Source organism: Protopterus annectens, chromosome 2.part0, assembly GCF_019279795.1.
Source record: "Protopterus annectens isolate FY-2018-M chromosome 2.part0, PAN1.0, whole genome shotgun sequence".
Lineage (NCBI taxonomy): Eukaryota > Metazoa > Chordata > Ceratodontiformes > Protopteridae > Protopterus > Protopterus annectens.
This window is the reverse complement of record NC_056728.1, coordinates 582,060,619-582,087,430: the sequence shown is the minus strand read 5'-3', so window position 1 is coordinate 582,087,430 and position 26,812 is coordinate 582,060,619. Positions and strand designations below refer to the sequence as shown.

The 26,812-nt window shown below is 38.2% G+C and overlaps 1 protein-coding gene across 2 annotated transcripts in view; it reads right to left on the bottom strand.

Moving 5' to 3' along the window:
- The window catches only part of TRIM14 (tripartite motif containing 14), an 823,939-nt gene that overhangs the window by 544,593 nt on the left and 252,534 nt on the right, over nucleotides 1–26,812 (bottom strand). Inside the window, exon 2 of one of the 2 annotated variants that reach the window (XM_044060947.1) lies at nucleotides 26,333–26,525. The gene's annotated coding sequence lies outside the window, so the exon portion shown is untranslated. Of the gene's footprint in view, nucleotides 1–26,332; nucleotides 26,577–26,812 lie in introns of those variants that run through there. The other variant, XM_044060945.1, reaches the window with a different exon arrangement.

Below are 26,812 nucleotides of genomic sequence, written 5' to 3'. Positions count from 1 at the left end.
GAATGACGACCAAGTAATCACTTAATGTATTAATGAAACTTGAATGTGTCAGCACTGATATTGTACATCTAATGTTATAAAAAAAGCTTTATCCATGGCAGAAGGCGATTTTACTCCTTTTGCATGAAAGCTTTTATACATAAGGGTTATATGGTGTTTACTGCAAAAGACTGATAACTCATCAAACAAAAAAGAAGCCTAAAGTGTACAGGAAGTGTTATCACAGCTCTTATGTAGCTGTAAAGGAAGCCCTGAGTGCTGTATGTCTGTATTTTAGAAACAAGCTCTCTATGGTGTTTGGCACAGTGCCTTTACTATATATTGCACAATCATACAGCAGTCATACATACAACAGCTGTGTGAAAGTAAATATTCTCATGAAGTTGTATGTTATCTTTCATTAGTTTCACAATGTCTTTTAGTGTGCGTTTTACAGATAAGTGGACTGAACTTTCCCCTTTTCAGCCATGACCTGGTACAGTCAGAAACAGGAAACTAACAAAAGTTAAATGGTGTACATGATAGGTGCTTTTGCAGCACCCATACATGAAACAAACACATCTTATTACTTATAGCAAGCTAATATTCCATCTTCTATCTAGTATGCAGTAAAAGACAAGGAATTGTAATTAATGTTTATTGTGACAAAAGGCTGAGAGACTGCAGACAATCCTGGCATTTGATGTTAGAGTAAAGGTATGCCTTTAAATAAAAGAAAAATATTTTGATGACTTGTACTTAAAAATGAAGGGATGGATTTATTTCATTATTTATGGTCCTGAAGATAGGAGAGCTAAGCTGCTGCTTGTAAGGGATTGTGCTATGTTCCTCAATACAACATGAAAAACAAACAAATGCGTCTTAGTTCTATCATGTCGTTAGCAGATTTTCAGTTTCAACTATCATCTGACTTTAGCAACCGTCCACTAAATGAAAGCTTTGATCTCAAGGAAACCCTGTCCTTATAGAACACGAAATAGAGCTGACCCACCATAAGAGCTAACAACTCAGATAATGTTTTTGCAGATGTCAAAGAAAAAAAATAACACTGTTTACCAAGTTATGAACCTTAGGACAGCTTGATGAGCTGATTCAAAAAGAGGTAGTGTTGATGTCCCCCAAAATAAAGTTCAGTTCCCAAGTAGATGCTACCTGTTAACCACATGGCTATGAAGCAAAATCCATTCAAGTAAAACTTAACCAGAGACTGTTCTGAAAGGGGAGGATCTGTGGACAGACATGCAGAAATGGCAGAGAGATAAACCGTAACAAAGGAGTAAGAAGGGCCATAGAATAATGATTCACACAAATAATGCAAAACCAGTGTTCTATACTTAAAACTGTGCTCTACATCTGCTGACAATATCCCTCCTTATTTCCTTCAGGTTGCAGCTGACTCTCTTGCCTTCCCTGTATCAATATTGATAAACCACTCCATCACTGAATCGAAAGTTCCTTCACTTTGGAAACAGTTTTACACTCTACCTATACACAAAGGAGGTAACTCCTCTGAAATCTCTAATTTCAGACCTATTGCTACACTCTCTCCTCTTTCTAAAGTGCTTGAAAAATGCATTCATCATCAAGTTCTCCAACACCTCCTACAGGAAAACCTGCTTACACCCCATGCACTGCATTACCACTGCCCTCTTATCTTTTGTTAATACTATCTCTTTAGCGAGAGATAATATGAAACTTGTTTCCTGTCTATTCCTGAACCTATCGAAAGCCTTCAATATGGTGTCTCACCCATTCCTCCTCAACAAACTAACTGACCTCAACTTCTCTACTTCTACTGTTGCCTGGCATTCTTGCTATCTCACTGATTGACTTCAGTCTGTGAGATGGCAATCTGCTCTCTCCCCTCCACTCCCAGTCAATATGGGCATACCCCAGGGATCCATTCTTGACCCCTTGCTTTTCAACATCTTTACCAATCATCCCTATATTTCCTGTCCTCTATCATCACTTATTCAATATGCAGATGACTACTGTTATCACTATTGCTAATAATCTCTCTGACCTCCTCACTTCCACCCAGACTTCCTTTAACTCAGTTGAAACCTGGCTGTCTAACAACCAGCTTATTCTGAACACTAAGAAAACTAAGCTTTTACTTTTTCTTCCCAAAAACTTAATCCATCTCCAATCAACCTCCTCTATACTATCTCAAAATAACACCCTTATTGATGTAGAAACTAGTACAAAACTCCTACGTTTCACCATTGATTGCCAACTTAAGTCTGACTTACAAGTAAATAACTAGATAAGGAAGACCCACCAAAAACTCAGACTCTTTTATAGGAACAAAAAGTTCCTTACAAATAAAGCTAAGGCAACCCTCTCTCAAGCCTAACTCCTACCTACTCTATTATATGCCTCCCAAATCCTAACCAATGTCAATTCTACTCTCTTATCCAAGCTGGAATCTACCTACAACAAGGTGGTTAGATTTGCAGCACACCAAACATATAAATCCCACCACTGTCTCTCTCTTAAACTCCTAAACTGGTTAGAATGCCCTCATCTGCTTCTTTTCAATGAACTTCAGATTATTCATTCAATCCTTTATCAGCCATCTTACTGTCCTAACCTATCTTCTCTAATCTCCCTATATACTCCTAAAAGGCCTCTCTGCAGCTCAGACCAGGACCTACTGCAAATCAATAATCCTAAATCAAAAATAGGCTGCAACCTCTATGGCTAATCCTTCAATTTCCTGGAACAAACTGCCATTAGCAATTAGGTCTATTAAACAACTAAACCAGTTCAGAAAAGCGACCAAAGACTACTTGAAAAGTCACTGGATCTGTCCTTGTACTCACCCTCCATGACTTTACTTTCTTATACAATAACTCAACACTAACTGTCCTGTATCTTTACTTCCCCTTTCTATTACTGCTAATAAACTTGCGATATTGCTTTACTGTCACATCTGCTTGATTTTCACTATTATATGTATCCAATATAAAGTCTATTTATCATATGAGATAGATCTGAGTTCACTGTATATGTGAACTTGAATTGTATATATTGTGTTGTTTCTGAATTATTTGTTTACATTGACTTGAATATAAAATAAAAATAAAATAAATAAATACAGACGTCCTAAAACTGACATGATTCTACGTGCGACACCAACTAGAAGATCTTAGCCATTTATCTGCATATACGATTTCCTAGTAGCAGGTTTCTATGTCTGCTTTAACACCTGCTGTACATCCTCAAAAAAAGTTGTCATCAAGGTATCAAAACTGAATCTTTCAGATAGTCAGTTATAATACTTTCAGGATGGGTGTATCAAACACCTTCAGTCTTGTATGAGTAGAGTCAATCTATTTTGTGTGTGTGGAAGCTTGTGATAACTGCCCTTGGCCAATTCCATGAGAAAGGAGAACTACTGTTGCCTGGATCAGAAGGGAGTCACCATCTCCCTACTGAAATGTCAGGACTCAAAATGCAAACTACAGACAGAAAAAAAAAACACAATACAAATGTAGAAGAGTGAATACTGACCATTGGTTTTCTCCTAAAAACATCTTCTTTGCAGGGAGTAAGCCCTTCTGTACTCCCTGAACCTATATATACTAATTCCAAGATTACCATACTCAAGAAAGGACCACTTTGGACATAATATATGCAAGTCTGGATATTTGGTCATTCAGTCTAAGCATTAGAGGACTCTCTACATTGGGTCCTGATATTCCAAATGGTTACTGATTAACCACAGTGATTTTTGGAAGAGTCATTCAGAATCTTCAGAATGACCATGAATAACAGTGGAAAGGCTGGAAATACATATAGGAACATTCCCCTTGTGGTGGTTTAGTAGCAAATATAGTCATGCTGAAGTGGGAAAACAGATTTGCTTATAATAATGTTCCGTTAGTGTTTATGACCTGTATCTACATTTGCGTGTTCTTGTTAAGCGTTAACAATTGTAACACATGTAAGCCTTTTCTACATATATATCTTAATTGCTCTGTTTAACTTTGTCTGCTGTTTTACCTTTTATATGTCTGGAATTGTAGCTTGTAGTTATCAGAAAGTACTGTGGTTTTGTTAATAAGCCTATTGCTTGTGTGCCTTTGGTTTGTTAGTTGTTGTTTAACGTACTACATTTGGGCACTGCTGTAAGGCTTTCTATATGTTCAGAATGCTTGCACTGTAATGCATTTCCCAAATTAATGGCACTTTGTTGTATCTTTTAGCATATTGTGCCTTATATAATTGTAATATCACAACTGTGTTTAGGTATTAGTGTTTATGTTTTAGAATAATGTCTTATTTAGGCTGATAGTCCTTCTGAGGTTAACCTTGAAATATGTGGAGGCTGTATTATAATTGTTTTCCTGTCTTTTTTATCTCTATTTCAGCCCCAGAGTTGCCCTGGCATTTATAGTGTCTGATGCAAATTATCTTGCTATACACAGCAGCTTATGCTTGTAAAGCCTCTCTGTATCTGCACATCCTCTAAGGAAAAGGGCAGAATTTGTATTTAAACTCCTTTTAATGTACAGAGTTATAGTGTACTTTTTATGTTTATATTTCCTCCTGTTATTGTATTTTATAATATATTTGCCTATCTGTTTATTACAGAGCACACTCCTGGAATCTTCCCTCCCCTTTCACCAACAGCTTCTTTCTCCTTTAGAATGTAAGAATTAATCCACTGTTTCAGCTGCTCCCTGAGACCTCCATTCCCTACGTTACTGCCCACTTCCTTGTCTTCCCTTACAATTGGTATTTTTCTTCTAAATTGTGTGTTTAAGGACTGAAGTTACAATTGCAACAGGTTTTTTTACATACCAGTTTGTAAGTGGATGATTGTTTTTTGGTCACAATTGTCTGAGCTATGCCCACTTCTTTCCACCCTCGCTACACTCGGGCTCCACTTCACTCCCCTACCTTACCCACAATTCTCACCCACCACACACATACCCTAAATTTATTTTCAAGCTGTCTTGTCACCACCCCATAATAATCCAATCAATCTACAGCCACAGACACACTCCACAACCATCTCCCTCCTCTACCTTTCTCACCACACCTCCTTTCCCCTTACAGGTATCACCCACTCCCCTTCCCCTCCCCTTCACTCCTTTTACTACATACTATATACTCCTCTTCAATCTTAATCACCATGACTTTAATTCCATCATCCACCTACCACTCTAACCATACTCATTTATCTAATAATAGCATTACTTCTTCTTCTACTCTCTACCCTTACATCTTACCATACCAGCATTCATTATCTCAAATCAACATCTACCTCCTCCTGTATCAATAATACCCATTTAAACACAACTTCTATTACCATTTCTCCATTATTAAACAACACTTTTATCTTTCACTTTTTCCATTATAAAATACACAGGCTGTCTCCCTCCTCTAGCATTAGACTTAAAGATACTCTCATTTAAAAAAAAAACTATTATCCTCCAAAACCCAATTTAGAACCTTCCATCTTTCTGCAAGCAGGTGATATACACCCTAACCCAGGGCCAACCCTACCATACCACACCCCTTCCTAAATAATCCACCTTCCTACCCTACTAACATTCCCTCACACAATGTTCTCATATCTCCCTCCTTTCCTACCTCCCATTTTTCCAAACACTTATCCATAATGACTATCAACACTCAAAGCCTTCTTAATAAAATCACTGACCTTCATATGCTTGGATCTCCCAACATTCTGCCCACCTACTTATATTATCAGAAACCTGGTTCAAACCCCTTATTCCAAACTCTGATATCTTGCCACTTGGCTACAACATCTGTTGACTAGCTAGGACCTCTAAAAAAGGTGGAGGTGTAGCAGTTCTTTACAATCAACACCTTTCGCTTTCCCCAATTCCTATAAACCTACCTGATTTTCACCTAGCAGAAATCCTAGTACTAAACAGCCACCTTAGCAACCACAAAAAGCTTGCCGTTGCTGCTGTTTATATTCCTCCTAGCAAGAACATCCATATTCTCAAAAACATACTTTTCTGGGTTTCTCTAAACCTACCCTATGAAACAATACTGCTAGGAGATTTTAATATAGATTGGAATTCTCTTGTGACCCCCTTCCCTATCCAAAGCATCAATATGTTTGGTTTCACCCAACGTATCTCCACCCTCTACAAGACTCACCAAATACTTCAATCAAGGGACAACAATTGACTGGATCCTGTGCAATAACCCCCAAATTTATCATAACCCTACAAAATTCCCTGATGCCCTACATGACCGCTTACCCATCAGTATATAGAGATACTCACCCCAACAATAAAAATCACATCTGTACAAAATCTGCCGAAAACTCAAAGATGTCAATCCCTCTGCTCTCAATGACAGTCTTTCCACCATTAACTCGTCTTTCTTACACTCTCTTCCTCTTGAAGATGCAGTTCTTGAATTTAACTGCATTTTCCTAAACACCCTAGACTCAATCAACCCCCACGCAAAATAAGAATAAAATCTAATTATGCCCCTTGGCTCAGTAAAAATACTTGCAAATTAATGCATAAAAGAGACAATGCTTGGAAAACTTGGCAAAAAAGTAAATTCCCCCACACATCTCCAACTATTTAAAGAACTTAGGAACCCTACCAAAAAACAAATATACAATGATAAAAAGACCTTCTACACTAAGACACAAACCACTGCTCAAGTGAATCCCAAAAACTTCTGAAAAAGTATAAACTCTATCCTCCACCCTGTTAAACTTCAAACTCCCAATCCCTACCCTAACTTCACTGGCCAAGAGACCGCCTCTCTCCTCAACCATTTTTTCATATACTCTATCTGTAAATTGACTAATAAGAGCCAAAATCTCCCCAAATGTCATCACCCCAATCTGTAAACAACAACACAAGTTTCTCTCTCAACCCTATTTCTACTTCCAACATAAAGTGTCTGTTACTCAAACTTAAACCCTGTTCTCCTTCTGCCGACAAGCTCCCTCCTCATTTCCTCAAGCTTAAAGCAAAGTCCATCACCTATCCGGTCTCTATTCTTATTAATTGATCTATTAAAGAAGCTACTGTAGCCAAAATCTGGAAATCTTTTTACACTATTCCCCTTCACAAAGGTGGCAACTCCAGTGATCCCTCTAATTACAGAGCTATTACTATACCTTCTCCACTATCCAAGATTCTAGAAAAATGCATATACAACCAAATACTTAATTTCCTACTCCAAAACAGTCTCCTCACCCCTACCCAACATGGCTTTCGTCCTCATCACAGCACCTCTACAGCCCTTCTATCCTTCTCCCACACCATTGCTGAAGCTAGGAACAGCAATAATCTAGTCTCATGTCCGTTCCTAGACTTATCTAAGGTGTTTCATACAGTATCTCACCCCAAACTTCTTACTAAATTGGCTAACCTTAATCTATCCAGCTCAACTCTCTCTTGGTTCTCCAGTGATCTCACAGAGGTTACAGTCAGTCAGATGGTAATCTTCTTGCTCTTCTTTCTTACCTATACACACTGGAATACCCCAAGGTTCTATTCTTGGACCCCTTCTTTTCAACATCTTTATTAATGACCTCCACTCCTCCAGCCCCCTCTCTAGCCTCGTACAGTATGCTGATGACTCCACTCTTATTACATCCTCCAACTCAATCTCACAACTTCAGACATACACTCAACAATCTTTCCTTCTTGTTGAAAGCTGACTAAATGATACTCAGCTTATCTTAAACCCAAAAAAGACAAAGCTATTTCTCTTTCTCACCAAAAACAATGACCACCTTAAGACTACCTTCTCTATCACTTCACTAAATAATACCATCATAAATGTAGGCACTCACACAAAATTACTAGGAGTGATTGTTGATGAAGCAATTAAGAAAACTGACCAAAAACTTGGCATGCTTTACCGCAACTCAGAATTCCTCTCTGCTGATTCTAGACACACCCTAGCCCAAGCATCTCCTTCCAACCCTCTTCTATGGTTCACCAGTCCTCACCAATCTTCAGTCCTGTTTACTTTCCAGGCTCAGAATTCCTCTCTGCTGATTCTAGACATACCCTAGCCCAAGCATTTCCTTCCAACCCTCTTCTATGGTTCACCAGTCCTCACCAATCTTCAGTCCTGTTTACTTTCCAGGCTCAGAATTCCTCTCTGCTGATTCTAGACACACCCTAGCCCAAGCACCTCCTTCCAACCCTCTTCTATGGTTCACCAGTCCTCACCAATCTTCAGTCCTGTTTACTTTCCAGGCTTGAAAAAGCCTATAATAAAATTGCCAAATTTGCAGTCAGCTTTCCTAATCCTACCCACTATTGTATAGCTCTCCACAAGCTAGAATGGCTTGAATTTTCCCACCATCTTAAACTATCCCAACTACATTTAATCCACCTCATACTAAATAAACCCACAGCTTGTCCCTCTCTCACCAATCCCCCCTTGTCCCCTCCTCAGTTCAGAGGAACTTCTTCTAGAGACATGTACACCCAAAATCAACACAGGCAATCTCCCATATAGATCATCCATAACACAAATCTGGAACAACCTCCTCTGACTTGAGAAACATCACACAAACAGCTTCAAAAAAGAACTAAAACACTTCTTCTAGAAAAACTGGATCTGCTCCTGTCAGTAACCTACTTGACCACTCTCTTCCTCATATTTTTCTTTTATCTTTGCTAAGTTTACTCATTGTTAACTGCATATTACATACTTCTCCTTGTACTTGTCCCCAGATTATATGTATTTCCATACATCCATACATTTCTATGATATCTCTGTGTATGTCTACAATCATGTTGTAATTTTACTACACTGTTGTCTAATTAATCCTCTACTCTATGTTTTATGTACAGAATTTACTTTCAGAGTTTTTCTCTTCAGGTCTGTACTAAAAATAGGCATGTGCTCAGTTGGACCAACCCAGTTAACAATTGTGAAATAAATAAATAAATAAATAAATAAATAAATAGTAAGTTCTTCAGATGATGTAGAATTTACAGACATTTTTGGATGGTATTTTTGTGCTGTGGCAGGACTCTGTAGAAAAAAAACATGAATTCATATCACACTTGAATAGTACCATGGAAATTTTGGTACTCGAATACACATTCAACTTTGATAGTATAGCATACTTAGATTTGATGTTAGATAAGGATTATGTAAAAGGGGCATTCCTTGTGACTATTTATTGTAAACCCACTTACACAAATGTCTTTTTGCATTTCACAAATGCACACCCTTACCAACAAACGAGATCGATAGTTAAGGGGCAATTGATAAGGGCTGCCAATATGATAAGTACGGATGAGGATTTTGAAAATGAGTGTAATAATTTATTGGATATGTTTTATAAGAAGGGATATGCAAGCACCTTAGTTTATGAACTTATAGAGGAAGTTGGTAGAAAAAGATTTAATGGCACATATTGACCACTCCTCCAAGGTAAAGAGCAGAGAGAGCCTTTATTATTTAATGAAAGAAAACAGGCTAGTCATTTTAGATCACCTTTGGAGGGTTTGTCTAACAACAGTTCTTCGGAATTTAGTAGAGCAATGGTGACAACATTCAATATCGACAGTAAATGTGTGATATGGATTTTAAACAAGACCTGGTGTTTATTAACAAAACATAAAGAAATAGGTGAGAAAATAGAGATTAGACTCAAAATAGTATATAACAGGGATATGATCTTTAAAAGCATTTTTGAGCAAAATGTAAAACCTGGAATTGTTTCACCATTCATGGGACGATGTGGAAGATGTAAATAGTGTAAATACATCCAAGATGGAGAAACATATAAGGTTAAAGGTAGAAAATATGATATAAACAGGAAATTTAATTATGATACAGCAGGGGTTGTTTATGTGGCACATTGTCAGCAATGCCCGTGTTTTTACGTGGGCAAAATGGAGCGTAAACTGTGAGAGAATTTACGAACATCTTTATGAAATAAGGAAAAATAAACTCACTAATGCATTATACAAGCATATAAAAAATAATGGTGAACATCTATTTAAGTTTGTGGTAGTGGAGAAATTGGAAAGGAATGAACAGGGATTCCACAGGCTTTATACCTTGAAAAGAAGGAGTTATTTTGGCAGCTGTTTTGGGAAGCACACAATTGGCCAGGGCTAAATGAGTCCCTCCCAATAGTACCACTGCTGAAGTTAAAATCACTGACCAGATAGGTAGAGAGCTTTTTATTGTAATAGATGATTTTTTAAGTTTGAGAATATTAAATTTCTGAGGTATAACATGATTTGGGGCATGTTTTTATAATATTTATATACACACACACACACACACACACATATATATATATATATATATATATATATATATATATATATATATATATGTATATTATATGTTTTGAATTCTTGGTTGTTTAATTAGGCTGGTGCTGGTAATCGTGATTTTTTAGGATTATTAGTCGTGAATTTTTGGAGGGTAAAATCATGTGACATTGAATAGAATTGATCATGTAATTTTTTAAAATCATTAGTCATGTGAATCTTTGGAGGGAAAAATCACGTGACATTGAGTAGAATTGATCATGTGATGTTTTTTGTTCCTATTTACGGATGTGGGATAAATTGTATTTTATCTGATGAACTTTTGTATTATTTCAAGAAGAAAGCTCTAATCTTTATTAAATGTTTCCTGGTCTGACCTATATGGCTTAGAGTACTTTTTATTTTTCTGAATTGCTTCCTGCCAAACCACAGCTAGTCTGCAGAGAGGGTAAGCTCTGGTAGCACCCTGTTTGTTTATTTACCTCATCACTATGGCGTTTTCTGTAATGTCTAGCAGAGGTCCTGTAGACCACAGATGCTGAAGAGATTTGAGTGCAGTTATTGTTGCCATCATCTCCTTGCCATTTGTGTGTTTTGAACTGTCTTGCTTGTTCCATAGACATTGAAGTTTTATCCCAATAGATACAGCACCCTATGCAAAATCTGCTGCATCTGTAGTTATAGATTGTGCTGGATTTGGCAGAGAGAAAGGAAAACCTGGATTCAGAGTTATCTGATCTCTTCACCACATCAGTTCTCTCTTTACAAATCCCAGCACTGGAATCTGAAAAGTCAGGGGGTAGAAATGGTGGAACCAAACTGATTTCAGAAACCATTTAATTTTTCTAATATGCAGTTCGGCAAAGGGAATATTGCAACTCATAAATCGGATTTGCCCTAAAATCTAGAGAAATTCCTTGATTAAAGTCTGTGACTGAATGAAATATTCATGATCACATCTAGATATAAATCCTCATTTCTTGTGGAAGAAAAGCCTTCTGAATAGATGTGTTCAGAAGGCAACCTAGGAACATGATCCTGTATGAAGGAATAAGAGAGGATGTTTGTATGTTCAATTGGAAGTCTAAGTTGAGAAGGAGATTTCTTACCCAAGTAAGACTCTTCTACAATTTTGAAATAGACTCAGCAAGTCATTTTAATAAGAAAACATGTAAATACCTTGCAGTCTATAATGGGCTATCACAGGACTTAAACCCTTTATGAATACCTTTGGAACAGAACATATACCAAAGGGTAATGCAGAGAATTGAAAGTGTAACCCAGATGCAGCAATCTTAGAAAGTGCCTAAACTCAGTGGCAATAGGAATGTGATAATCAGCATTTTTTTTAAATCTAGGGTTACCAAAATTCGGAGATGATTAACATTTTTAAATTTGGAACTTTCACAAGCTGACTGCGAAAAGAAAGATTTAGAAATGATCTTTGAGAAGCTTCATTCTTTGGTGTAGAGAAAAATTCTTGAATAAAAACTTTTCCCTATTGGTTTTGAAGGAAAGTACATTTGTGTAATTAAACTTGCCATAACAGTAGCCTAAGCTATATGGGTGATATCCTGCATAGGATTTAAGAGCTAGCTAACTAACAAAGCTGCAGGGTACCTTCCACGCACCCTGTTTGAATGATCACTGCTGCAGTAGCCACTCCCTCCCTTCACCCCCATTAGTCAACTTGAACTGAGCTGACTAAAATGATAGGTTTGGGTAACAAGTCCTTAAGAGCTTTCATGCCAACTGAGAGATGTAGGCTGAGCCCTAAGAAGACATTGCTAGAAACAAAAAATAAATGTCCACACTTTAGCATAAAAAAATGCACCAAGAAAAGGGGGTGAAGGGAGGGAGTGGCTACTGCAGCAGTGATCATTCAAACATCTACTGTTATAATAAGTTTACTTATACAACTGTACTATGTTCTCCATCTATGTCACTGCTCTAGTAGCATAATATATATGAGCATATTACTATAGCTTAGAACAACTGGGAGCTGAAAGGGGAATAGACCAGCAGCCCCTGGAGAATGGTCCTAGCAAATCCTGGGTTAGACCCAGAGAAGGAATCTAGCTTGTTATGCTTTGGAAAAATGAGTACAGAAGACTGAGTTGTTGCTTCTAAAACACTTCTAGAGATTGATCCTTTCCAAAAAGTCATAAATGATGCCAAGGCCTTGGTAGAATGTGCCTTGACCTTATCTGGAATAGTTTTTTTTTTGTAGTTGGGATAACAAAAGATATTAGCCTGAGACAACCATGTGGAAATAGTCTGGTTTGACACAGGTTATCTCTTCTGACCTTCAGAAGAAATGAACAAGTGATCAGAAAGTTCTGAAAGATTTAGTTCTGTCAAGCTAGTACATCAGTTGTCTGTGGACATTTGAAGTATGAAGTATCCTTTCTCCTTCATTTTGTGGTTTAGGAAAGAACACAGGGGCATGGATAGCTTAGCTTAAAGTAAACTTGGATACCACTTTAGGCATAAAAGAAGGATTAGTTCTCAAGAAAACCCTGTTGTTATGTAAAATGAAATAAGGGTGACCCACCATAAGAGCTTGTTACTCAGACACACATCTTGCAGAGCTCAGTGCAAGCAAAAAAAAAAAACTAGTTCTCATATTAAAATCCTCAGGTCAGCCAGATGAACTGCTTTGAATGGGGAAGTGTTAACTTCTCTAACACAAAATTAAGATCCCAAGGAGGAGCTATTGGTTTTCTTGGTGGCCTCTTATGCAAAACCCCTTTCAAAAATATTTTCACATGGGAATGCCTTGAAAGAGAGGAATCCATGATTTGGCATGCTGAAATGGCCAACAAATGAACTTTGATAGAGGAGTAAACAGTTCGTAGGAAAGTAACTAATACAGGTATGTTCAAACTCTAGCCCTGAATGGGTGCTGGTCATGTGACACCAACTTGAAAATCTTTTCCATTTACTAATATATGATTCATTAGTAGCAGGCTTTCTTGCATCCATTAATATCTGCTGTACTTCCTCAGTAAACAGGTGCCTAAAAGGTGCTAAGACCTTAACATTCAGACAGTCAGTTGAAGTTGTTTGGAGTCGGGGTATATCAAACACCCCTGATCTTTTGTGAGTAGATCCAGTCTGTGACGAAACCTGTATTAATTGCCCCTGGCCAATCCCCAAAAAAGGTAGAACAACCGTTTAGTGTGCCAGTAGGGAGTCACAATAATGATCTTGGGGGATTCCTTCTGAATATTCAGAAGTACCCTGGGTATCAGTGGAAAATTTTGAAAAGCATACAGGAACATTCCTGTCCAGGGAAAAAAAAGGTATCTGGATTTCAGACCTTCTTGCATGGAGTCCTGGAGTAGAACCTTTCCAGCTGATTGTTCAGTGGGGAGGCAAAAAGGACTATTTGTACATCTCCCCACATATCGATCAAATCTTGGAAGATCCCCAATCTAGTTTTCATTCATGAGGGTCTGCCGTTGTACTTCTCAACTTGTTTATCACACAATTTTGCTCTGAAAGAATATAGAAAGCCTGTAGAATGAGACTGTGCTATAAAACTACATCTCATGCTAGCATGGCTAGTCCACACAGGGGTAAGACGTTGTACCTCCATCTTGTTTATGTACCATATCACTGTGTTATTGACCATAACAATCTGAAGTGGTCCTGGATCCAAAGGTGATTCTAAGACTCAAGTGCGTTGATAAGGGCAAGCATCCTTTTTTTTACACTTATATGCTTGTTTCTGTCTTTGTTGTCCCAGATACCTTGCACTTTTATTCCCTTTGTCACTGTTCTCCAAGCAAAAGTCCAAGGCATCTGTGGTGACTGACTGCTTTCAAGCAGGACATGAGAATGGGAGACCTATATTCTGGGATATTTGATATCTCCATCAAGTGATTTCTGTTCTCAGAAATCACAGAACTGGAATCTAAAAAGATAGTGGATTTTGGTGCTGGGACCAAAAATACTTTAGCTCCCGTTGTGTCTTTCTCATGTGGAGTCTTGACCAGAGGTATCTTGATAATCATCGATACTATCAGAACCAAACTTCTAAGGTATTCCCTTGCAGTGACTGAAGTATGAGTGGAAAACCCCCAAAATAGATCTAAATATAGATCTATGTATTCCTGAGGAAGAAAAGGTCTTTAAACTGATGTGTCTAGCAGACACCCCTGGAAGATTATCCTGTGTGGTGGAGTCAAATAAAACTTTTGAATGTTCCCTTGGCATCCCAACCAGCAAAGGAGATCTCTCACCTAAGTGAGAGATTCCTGGCACTTTGAAAAAGACTCTGCAGAGATAATGCATTTGACCCTGAAAAGCAGGAGGCTAATTAACACATTTGCTTCCTGAGGTCTTCAAAACAAGGAAACCACTTGGTTCATGAGAGCTTTTCTGTAATATCCTCTAATGAAAACATACTTCATGAGATTTATAATGTCTGCTAAATAATGTGAGTTAGAAAACAATGTAAAATATGCTAGCTCTTGGGTGGACAATGAGCTATACACTGGTGTAAGTATCAAAGGTCTCTCTTTAAATGATTATTTTATATTGCAGATTTATGAGAGAAAAAATGTATTCTGTTTGCCAGAATGTACCAGTGTGTATGGCCAAACAAATCTTTATATCTCTGTAAGTGTACAAGATAAATTCAACATGTCAGTGAGAGACCTCCCTTCACTCTGGAATAAAATCCCAGTCCAGGTTAGGCAGAGTCCCTCATTGACCCTCTTCAAGATGAATCTTGATGAGTGGATGGGAGATCGTAGGTTTACCCCGGGTATCACTTCTGTGTCACTGTTAGACAGAGGCACAGTATACTAACCTCGAAAAAGGGCATAGCAAAATAAATTTAAAATGGGTGGCGAAAGCCAAACACATTCTGGCTAGGCTTATAAATGCCCTAGGGCAGATAGCCTAGTATGAACCTATGAACCTATGAACCTATGAACTGTTCCCCCCTCAAGGGTTTTCCAATGATGTATGGCAAGAGAGGATAGCATACCGCTGTCTTGTAATATTGCTGAATCTATGCCAATTATACATATAAAAAGTGATTTTAAACTATAAAACATTTGTATTAGATGTCAAATATTGGTGGCAACATTGTGTGCCTTAATGTTTTGTATAGAATGATATCATCTGTTTACCTCTAGGTCTCACAGCTTTTATGAAATTAATACAGGTACATAAATATAGGTAAAAGTCATAACTTCACAAAAGAGCACTTGTATCTCAGAATGCTTTTACATTATTCACAATGTTTTCATGTCATTTATGAGTAACACTCAATGCTTGAACACACCACTTCCAACAAGACAGTATCACACACTATTTTTGTTCACTATTAATGTAAACATGGACATATATGACATTTTTCATAACTTTTTGCAAACACTCCTTAATAACTCTAGCTCTGCATTTCTCATACTGACCACTTCATTGTCATGCTTAACAAATCATTTCAGCTTGTAGATACAATCTTGCTGCCATAATTTTATGTATGTACCTTTTCCAGGATATAAGAAATTAAACTTTGTAAAGAGTGATGAGTATATTTGTTTCAGGAGTACAGAGAAACCTCCTGTGAAGATGAGTATACTCTTACAGGATACACAGGAATTTTGCTTTCCTGATTACCAGAAATGTAGCTGGTTCAATTAGCACCCTGCACCTGTACTATGAACCAGTGCCCCAACAACTCAGGTCTTGAAAGTGAAGAGCAAAAAAAAAATGCACTTCACTCTAATAAGCCATAAGTATTTTGCCCCCCCCCCCAAAAAAAAAGGGCATTCCTTCTACTGGCACAGCACCCAGATGGCCAGGTGCATGACACATAACCCCCTCCTTCCAGCCCCAGTTATTCAGATTCCATTTCTATGCCTTGCCCCCAACCTTCCTTTAAGATATTTCATTGCGATGTTTGCTCTGAGAATGTTGATGGAGAAGTACACAGAAGGTCAGAAAGAGATGCATTGTGTCTTTGTGGATTTAGAGAAAGCATATGACAGGGTGCCTAGAGAGGAGTTGTGGTATTGTATGAGGAAGTCGGGAGTGTCAGAGAAGTATGTAAGAGTGGTACAGGATATGTGCGAGGGTAGTATGACAGCGGTGAGGTCTGCGGTGGGAGTGATGGATGCATTTAAGGTGGAGGTGGGATTACATCAAGGATCAGCTCTGAGCCCTTTCTTATTTGCAATGGTGATGGACAGGTTGACAGACGAGATCAGACAGGAGTCCCCGTGGACTATGATGTTTGCAGATGACATTGTGATCTGTAGTGAGAGTAACGAACAGGTGGAGGAGACCCTGGAGAGGTGGAGATATGCTCTAGAGAGAAAAAGAATGAAGGTCAGCAGGACTAAGACAGAATATATGTGTGTGAATGAGAGGGAGGATAGAGGAATGGTGAGGATGCAGTAGAGATGGCGAACGTGGATGAGTTTAAGTACTTGGGTTCAACAGTTCAGAGTAATGTTGAGTGTGGAAGAGAGGTGAAGAAGAGAATACAGGCAGGATGGAATAGGTGGAGAAGAGTGTCAGGAGTGATTTGTGACAGACGAGTACCCGTAAGAGTGAAAGGGAAGGTCTACAAGAGGGTAGTGAGACCAGCTATGTTATATGAGTTGGAGACAGTGACATTGGCAAAAAGGCAGGAGTCAGAGCTTGACATGGCAGAGTTGAAGATGTTAAGATTTGCACTGGGTGTGACAAGGGTGGACAGGATTAGAAATAAGTATATTAGAGGGTCAGCCCAGGTTGGAAGGTTTGGAGACAAAGCCAGAGAGGCAAGATTACATTGGTTTGGACATATGCTGAGGAGGGATGCAGAGTATATTGGGAAAAAGATGCTAAGGATGAAGCTGCCAGGTAACAGGAAAAGAGGGAGGCCTAAGATAAGATTTATGGATGTGGTGAGAGAGGACATGCAGGTGGTTGGTGTGACAGAGCAAGATGCAGAGGACAGGAAGAAATGGAAACAGTTGATCTGCTGTCGCGACCCCTACCAGGAGCAACTGAAAGAAGAAGCCCCCAACCTTCCTTTAAGATATTTCATTAGAAAAAAATCTTCTTTTAAACTGTAGCAAACCATTTGCTACAAATGTAACAAACAGTTAACACAGTTTATACCTGCCTGAATGGAATATTTCAGCACTCATGTTTTAGTTAAAAAAATATATATTTTTAAACTGCAGCAAACTGCTTACTACAAATGGAGTGAACAGTTGCTACAGTTTATACCATGCCTGCATGGAGTGCAACAGCGCTCAGGTTTTAGTTAAAAAAAAAAAAAAAAACATTTTTTTTTTTACTTTTAAACTATAGCAAAAAATATTTGTTACAATGTAGTAAGCAGATGCTACAGTTTAGACCACACTTGAAGCACTACAGCACTCAGGTTTGACTGCAAATACAATGCCAGATTTTAAAAGCCAGTATTACATTTAATAGCTATCATGATCAGCTGATTGTGCCCCCTGCACTTTGTGCCCCAGGCTATTCTGCCTCTTGACCCACCCCGGCTATGTTACTGCTGATGACTTTACTCTTGTAGGAAACAATGACATAGGTAAGCCATCTAAATCTGAAAAAAATGTGGATACCCTGTAGCCTGCAGTGAGCTATAACTGGAGCTGGACACTTTGCAAACTCTTTTGGTGCAGTGGATAGTCCACAATGTAAGGCAGATAAGTAACAATGTGATCCAGACACATAAAACCTTAAGAAACAGCTGAAGTCTGGACAGATAGGAATGTGACAGTAAGCATATTTTGAATCTAAGTTAACCAGAAAAAATCAAAGGAGGAAGGAGGAGGAAGAGATTCTGTGGTGAAAGCATTTTGGACTTGGGCACTATCACAAACTGGTTTAGGAAAGAAAGGCCCAGAACTGATATCCAGGCATTTTCTTTCTTTGGCATCAGAAACATACTTGAAAAAAAAAACTCTTGCCTACTGGGAAGGAAGAAATGCTTCTTTTGCCCTTAAGAAAGCCTGAACTGAAGGACAGGAAGGAACAGGGGCATTTGGTCAGGTGGATGTGAAATAATTCCCTGGAAAAGAGGGATTTTCTTCTCACCACCATTTCTACCCCTGTTGAATTAGTCCTAGTACCCATTTGTCTGAGACAATCTATTGCCAAAGAGAGAAATGGTGATACAGACTATCTGGAAGGGATAAGGGACTGCCAGGATGAAAGGGGGGAGAAGGTCCCTTACATAGTCATTCTGACTTATTTGACATCCCTTTGTTTTGGGGGTTCCTGCTATCTTTTTGGAACATCCCTGTCATTATTTTTAAATGTCTACTTAGTGTTGAGATTGCTTTGTCTGTTGCTAAAACTGGATGAAGTAGCAGAAGAACCCTAAGAACCTTTAAAGAAGGAAGGCTGAAAAATTTGAGAGATTCCCTGTATCAGCCGACCCTTCTCATTGCATTTTGATAACCTCTGCATCAAGGAGCAAAAAACTAAATCACTATCCAATGGTGAATTTAAAATCTCATTTTTACACCCTTTGGGAGGTTTTGAGAACACAGCCAGGCAAACGTCCTCAACACAATACCAGTGGTAACAGCCCTGGATGATGTTTCCATAGAATCATAAGCACACTTTTAACAATTAGTAGTGCCTTGAAAAAAAAGAAGAAACCAAACCACACAAAGCATATTTTTCCTCACAGGAAGGAACCGTAGATAAAATGTTCCTCATACATTCAGAATTAGTCAGAACAAACCTTAACATGTGAGCCTGACAATTCAAAATTATAAAGATTAAAGTTGCAGAAACATAAACATCTTTCCCAAACATCAATTGTTTTACTATGCTTGTCAGAAGGGGAAAGATTGAAGCTAACAAACTGCTTGCAGCAGAGGGATTGATTACAGTTATAGGGTCAGGTCTGGGGTGAATGCATAGAAATTTGAAAGACTGAGGAACTTAACTTTGCACATTATCTGCTTTCTTAGGAGCAGCAGGCTAGCTGTCAGAGAAACCATAGGTTGTGAAATATACATCCTCCAATGCAGACAGCGCTGGAGGGGATGGGAGGAGGTTTTAAAATGTCATACTATTTTCTGAGAGACTGATAAACCTCAGTTTTCTCCTACTGAAAACACTGGCATATTCTGGAAATAATCTCAGAGAAAGAGAATCCTTGACAGGGAGATTCAGATAATGTGCTCTTATTTGAGTCTGAATCAGAATTCTGAGGAGAAAAATCTGTATGTCACACCACATCCTACTCTAAATTCAGTTTCTTTAATCTGTTCAGAAAAAGAGGAGTCTCTTTTATTTTACTATAAATCACCTAGTATGAAGGCTCAATAGCTTGTACAAAACCCTGAGAGAAACTTAATAAACTACTCTTTTCCAATGAAACTAGAGCAAGAGAAGATATATGTTGAGTATTATGTTTCTTTTTGACAGGAAAATAAGGGCAAACAGGCAATTTAATGGCGACAACAGCTTCCCCATGGATGGGTACAACATTTTGTTTAAGAAGGGGCAGCTTCACTGCTCCTTCTCCTAATACCAACAAAAGTGGATCTCCCTTGCTTACTAAGGGGACCCCAAACCTCAGCAGAGTATGTGTCCAAACCGTGATCCATAGTGACTGTATGGGGAATACCAGAAGGATCTGGGGAAAAAGATGAGTGGTCTGAGGAATCAGCTTTGGCCACAGCAGAGTCACCTACCTATAGCTGATGTAAATTACTAGCCTGCTGTAGTAACAAAAGCTGTTTATTTAATTCTTTCTTCTTGTGGTTGGAAGAAGGACTGAGTGTGGGATTTTTAGCTTGTTTCGTAGTCAAGCCAAAAATGCTCCATCATTCCAGAGAAACTAAGTGGCACAAGCCAGTAAAAATTCAAAAATAGTATCAAGTTGCTTTTCCCAGCAAAACGCAGTAAAAGCACTCTAATACACTTTACCAGACCCAAAAAATAATTTCAAAACAGTGACTTCACAGATAAGAAAAAAAACAGTTTTAAAATGTTTAAATCATTTTTTTAAATTATCAAACACAAAAGTGCACTTCCTTTTAAAAGCACAGCAAAGCTGCATGACAGTCCATCAGAACATATATTCCTAGCTTAAAAAGTACTAACTCACACAGGAAAGTAAATTTAAACATGTAAAACAATATGTGGAAGATTTTGCCCAAAGTGAGCTTATCTGCTCAGCAATGAAAGAGCACAAGCTGGCTGTCAATCCTCGAAAGTCCACAGAGGAACACTCTTTTAGGTGGCAGGAAAGCACTGAAGGGCTTGGTGCTAAAATCTGACTGTTTAGTTAGATTAGTTCAAGCTGACTAATGGTTTGGTGTCTGGAAGGTTTCCTGAATCTTTGGAAGCTGGCTGCCACGTGTAGCCCCTCCTAATTACATTCAAACCACATTTGTCTGTGAGGATTTGTTACTAAAGAGGAAAATAAAGAAGAAAGTTCTGGAACTAATTCATGGGATTGCCAGGATGAGTGTGTGTGTGTGGTTGGAGAATGCTGCAATAGTCAGTCTAGAAAACTGGACCAACATTTTTCTGGGATGTTTCTCTCCTTCTCTGAACTTCCCTGCCACTTTTGCTTGAAAGTCTGCTTTCCAGAAGCATGTACAGGCTATTTGTTTTCCTTTTTGTAGAAAGATCTACAGTTTGATTAAAAGTAGTTTAAAAAATTGGAGAAGGAGGGTTGAAAAATCTGTGTAGCCCCCTGGATCCTTCTTTTATCAAATTGTTTGATGACTTGCATAACACAGGGCCCAAATAAAAATTCCTTATCTAAAGGAGCTTCCAAAATGTTAGCATTAACATCCTCAATAAATTTAAAGGATGTTTGGTTACCTGGGAAACAAAAGCAATTAAAGAATTTAGAGCAGACTTGTTTTCAAAAGAGAGAAAACAGTCAATTATGTTCTTCATATTGACAAAAGATGCCAATGGAAATTTTAAAGTGTGAGACTGGCAATTGAAAAATTTAAAAGATAAAATGTCAGAACACATTATTTTCCCATATCTGTCAAAAGCTTTTCCATCCTTGTCAGAAGGCTTGAGATTAGCATTAATTTAAGATTTTTGCAACAGAGAAATTAGAAACAGAAATTGCAGCAGGATAAGATCTGGGATGAAAAATAAATATTTACAAGACTGAGAAACTTTATGTAGTCTATCTGCCTTTTTTATTGGCTGCAAGTTTAGTGTCAGGCATGACACAAGCAGATAGTATAAAACATTCTGGAATCTCTAGAAATAATTTATTATAATCACAAATAGGTAACTCACTCCAGCTCCAAGAAGACAAACTTACCCAAGGACAACCAGTTATCCTTGGAAATGATACATCCCTGGAGATTTCAAGCTCCAAGGTTAGACAGGGAGTGGAAATTAATTGCTGCTTTGGACAATGAGGAGTTTATTCAACTGGTACAGGACTTTACTAGAAAGGATGTGATCTCATCTAAAGTAGAAGGGTCACAGGTGTCCAGGTGATAATGCCATTATTATTCACTAACCTTGCAGCAGGGTGCATTACAGTGATCAAAAATATAAGAATAAAAAGTCAGTGGAGCTGCATTTCAGGACTGTAGATTATGCCCAACTAAGAAGAATGGTCGTAGATGAGAAGATGCTTGGTATACATTTATTTAGCAAAACAAGCTCTGAGAATGGATCAGAGATAGATTACTCACAGTTATGAATGAGAGTATATGGAGAAAACAAAAACATAACAATGAAAAGACTAATGTGGCTACCTAGAAATGTTAGGCTAGCAATTAGAGCAAATGATAGGGCATGCAACAGGTGGAAAGGAGTGGTTGAGGAGGTGAAGGACATGCAGTACCGGGAGGCTAGTAGAAGGGTAACAAGGGTGTTGAGCACAGCAAAGTTACCAGTTAAATAAGATTTGGAATAACAGATTAGGAAAGAGAGCAAAGTCTTTTTAGGTATAAGGGCAGAGAGAAGAAAGGCAGAATCAGAGCTTGCTGGGTTGAGAAAACATAGCAGGTACATAATTTTAAAAGCAGTAGTAATGAATGAATATTTTGCTTTAGTCTTCGACACTGAAAACAAAGGAAGGATGCTATTCTGAGAGTGAAAGAGGAAGGGTACAAAATGAAGAACTATGGATAGCTTAGGGAATAGATATAAACTAGGCAGACAATAAGCTGACTGCCTTAGTGAGGATAAAGTACAAGCAACAGAGGCTACTGGCTCTGTATTGTAATGTCAGGAATCACAATATTGAATTCCAGAAAGAATGCCTGAACTTACAATAGAAAGATAAATATTGAACATTTCTTTTCTCCTTTACCCTTGTATTATGAAGAGAGGAACAACCCCCTCCCACTGCATCCCCTGATGAGAGAAGCAATTCCACCCAATGTCAAATTTATATATACCAACTAAGAGACTGCCGTTTCTTTCTATACTCCATTTTCTATGAGGTATGGCAGCCTCAGTCTTAGTATATGTAAGCCCACATTTTCTTTCATTCAATCTCCATATTTCAGGACTCACCACTGTGAGTCTCAGCATTATAAATGGTTACCTAGGCTTTTCAGAGTGTTCAGGAATCTGGCCTGTGAGCTCACATATCTATTAAGGGAGACTTTCAACAGATCAGTGCCCAGTAAGAAAATGCTAGATGACTGTAGAACAGTGGGTATGGTATCTTTGTGTTAGGGAAAAAATACAAAGTAGCACAAGGCAATCGGCCTAACAGATCTAATATGTTTCAACACTGTATGTCTCTAAAATCAATTTCCCAGCAAAAAATACTAGACAGACAACATAAACAGACAGATTATTGAAGCATATGTATTTATGGTTGTAAGGTTATCCAGCAAAGGAACCCCAATGAAAAACATAAACAAGAACATTTTTTTATTTTGCAGGAGAGCTTGGGGACTTTCCTCATCACACCATTTAGCTTTACTGTCCTCATTTCAAAATTACTGTACCTTGGAGAAAGAAGACGAGTCTCACCTTTGCTTTGGCATCCTGCAAGCTCTGAGTACTCACAAAGCAATATACTTTGAGCAGCAACAAATTGCTCCTATATGGAGCAAATATCAGCTCACAAGGAGCTACTACAATGAGTAGTCTTGCATGGAACAACTAACTATTAGCCTAGACTTACAGCAGTGGCAAGGAGGAGTCATGGAGAGAACCACATGGGATGTTTGTTTGCTGTTCTAGAGGACAGCAATCTCCTGAATTGGAGCGAACCAAAAAAAGATCATGGCTAAAAGGACCATCCATCAAATCTGGTCCAGTGTTATATCTGGATTCAAGTGGACTTTCCAAGGGAGTATTGGTAGACATGATTTTAAGGGCCTTGGACATAGTCCTACACAGCTGGCTGATACAAGACCTGCAGAGATTATTGTGGAAGAAAGACTGAGAAATTTAATTACTGTATCATTTAAGGGTGGCATCAGATTTTTGTGGTGAAAAAAGGCAGTAAAAAGAATAAATAAAGGGATGGACATAGTGTGAGATGGACATAGTATGACTAATCAAGCCATGTTTCATCAAGACCCTTATTAACTTGGTTCAGTGAACAGGGATGAAAACTACAAAACATTTTATGTGAAAGGAAGCCTCCACACCCATTCTGGAAGCTTTATCCTTGCAACTTCTTAATTAATTAATGTGATCAATAGTTAGGTCACACAATCTCAGGGTAGACTAAAATGTTACAGATTCAAGCTCTGTTCACTAAACTGGGCTCATAGTATTGTGTATTAATGAATCAGCACCTGGTGAAGCAAATAAGTAATAACAATAACTAGCTGACCAAATGGGAAAAGATGTTGTAACTGAAGTTCAGTGCAGATAAATACAAAGTACTACACTTGGGCTGCATTAATGATGGTGTGAAACATCAGCTGGGTGAATGGAATTGATAACATAGCAGGAAAAGCATCTGGAACGTTGATCACACCTGGAGTGGAATACCAGAAACAGATTAAGAAGGCAATGGTAAAAGGAAACAGAATGTTAGGGTATATTCTCAGGATGAAGTATTCCAGAAACAAGTAAATAATTGTTTCACAGTGCTGGGCCTTGGTCAATCTACACTTTGTGAACTGTGTGAAGTTTTGGAGGCCACCCAAGGAAAGGGACATCATGGTGCTAGAAGTCCATGGGAAGCAGTCTGAATAATGTAAGTGATGAAGGAGACAGGAGATGACTAGAAGCTAGAGATGGCGCTCTTCTCAGTAGGTCCAGGAAAGATAAAGAAATGTTATATGGGTCCCTAAGGTCATTTCAGGCCATTGTGAAGGGATTATCCTTGACATGAAACACAAAGCAGAAGGAGAGGACACAGGCAGTGGATTAAAGGGACTAACATCTCCCTGGATCTCTGAAACTGCTACTTCAGACAGAAGGTTGGGGACCTATGGAAAAGACTACCAAAATTAGTGGTGGAGAAATAAGCCACAGAATTATTCAGGGGGGCAAGTGACCTGTGGGAAAATAATGATGAAAGGGCAGGCTAGGATGAAGTTGTGTCAGCACGGTTAATGCAGTGAAAGGGCGGACTGGATAAATTTACTGTCTCCTTCTACCATCAAGTAAACATAATACAATGCCCTCATCAGTCATTTGCATTCCTTCCTCTTTTGGGCTACATAACCCATAAGAAACAACAGTACCATGACTTTTCAATGGCATGAAGTTCCAGTGTAGTATTTCATACACAGAACATGATATGCAACCAGGATGTAAGCCAGGCCACAGCTGGGTGTGCCACTGCTCCAAGCACTAAATTATGGAGCGTATAGTACTGCTGTTTTGAAATTCTGTGGTGCATGTTATACAGGATCCATTGCTTATGTTTTTTTTTTTTAATCCAAATTGGTTGAGGCTAATATAAAGTGGAGGCCGTACAGCACTCTGGGTAAATTGCTCAGTCACACCGTAAGGAAAAGGAAACTAAGGGAATCAAAACCAAAAACGATAAAGCTTGCTAGTAGCTCAGAGTCTTAATGCTGTGTACTACTTGCGATAAAATAATGCCATTTCTTCAAGCCTTAATACGGTATATAAACTGCCAGTAAATAATGCCACAGACATACTCTGAAGGGCTCTGGTGTACAATGGTACAGACTATGCTAAAATAATGTAATTAAAACACACAATAATATACCAATGGTCATGCAAGTTATAAAAGTTATATAAGGCACTGGGATATACAATGGTATTTGTAAACATGGTGTGCCATTGTATGAGACACAAGCAGAAGAAATATGGCTACTTTTGAAAATAAATGATTTATGATGGAAGTACAATTGTGTTATGATTTTGCTTTTCAGCTGTCTCACACACACACAGACACATACACACCTAGATCTTAGCTATTCTCTTCCTTTCCTTTTAATATTCTTTCCAATTCTATTTTCTTTTGCTCTGAAAAAACTATGATTTAGCTCATATGCATTCCCACTATCCTATAAAACCTTTTGTTTTAATGTCCATAGGTATTTCGACTGCCCACTTTATCATTTTTTTACTCCTCGACATATTGTTTTGGACTTTTGAAATAAATGGATTAAAACAGTAGGAAAAGGTCTAAAGGTAGTTTCCATTGCCTTGGAACACAGTAACCTAAGACTAATGAGCATATATGAGTCCTCAGCTCCTTTTGCTCATGAGTAAATGTTAGTATTTTGTTAACAAGAGCTACTGCCTAAGACACAGTACATTCTGTGATATAATTTATTTTACTAATGTCCAGGAATGGGTTTTACAAGTAATACAATGTTTTAGAATGGCTAACAATTTGCTGTAAATCTGTCATTTTACATACTTCCTTATCACCTAGTAGGGTGCCATTTCTGTAGTCCCGGTGTAAGTTCATTATTTCTTACCTCTACTCTTATCAGTAATCCCAGCTTTCCTGTTATAGCATATGCTCATGATTCATTAAAACTAAGACTTCATTCATATAATTAGAGGCAAAGCTACTTCTGAAGCATATAAAAAACAGCTCCTGATCACCAGATTAGAGTTAATATATCTGACAACATACATGCATGGACAGTGATAACTCAAAAGGTTTCTTTATTTACCTTTCTCACACTGACTCCTGTGACTGATCTCCCAAAATAATAGTTTCCAGGGAAGCCTGTGTTGAGTTCTTTATACTGTGGGATGTTCTTTGTCCACTTTACTCAGATTTTCTGTATATCGTGTGCGGATTTTTTGGCCAGCATGTTATCATTATGCATGTTTTGAACTGCAACCAAAGGGAGAGGCAGTTCACTGTAAATAAAAAAGGAAGTAAGTGAATGAGAAGCAGAGAGACAGAGAGAGACAGAGAGAGAGAGACTTTTGTGGGCTTTTGCAAACTAAGCATTAGCTTATAGATAAAATTGCTTCCCCATAGCAACAGAAGACTGAAAGAAGATACTTTGACCTACACTTTCGTTTGTTGTATCAAGAAGTAAACAAGGATGAAGTTCTCATCTGAAAAGTACTTATGCAAATATACCTACTGTATCTTTAAAGCGTAACATATCATCAAACCCCACCTTACCGACAAAGTTTCA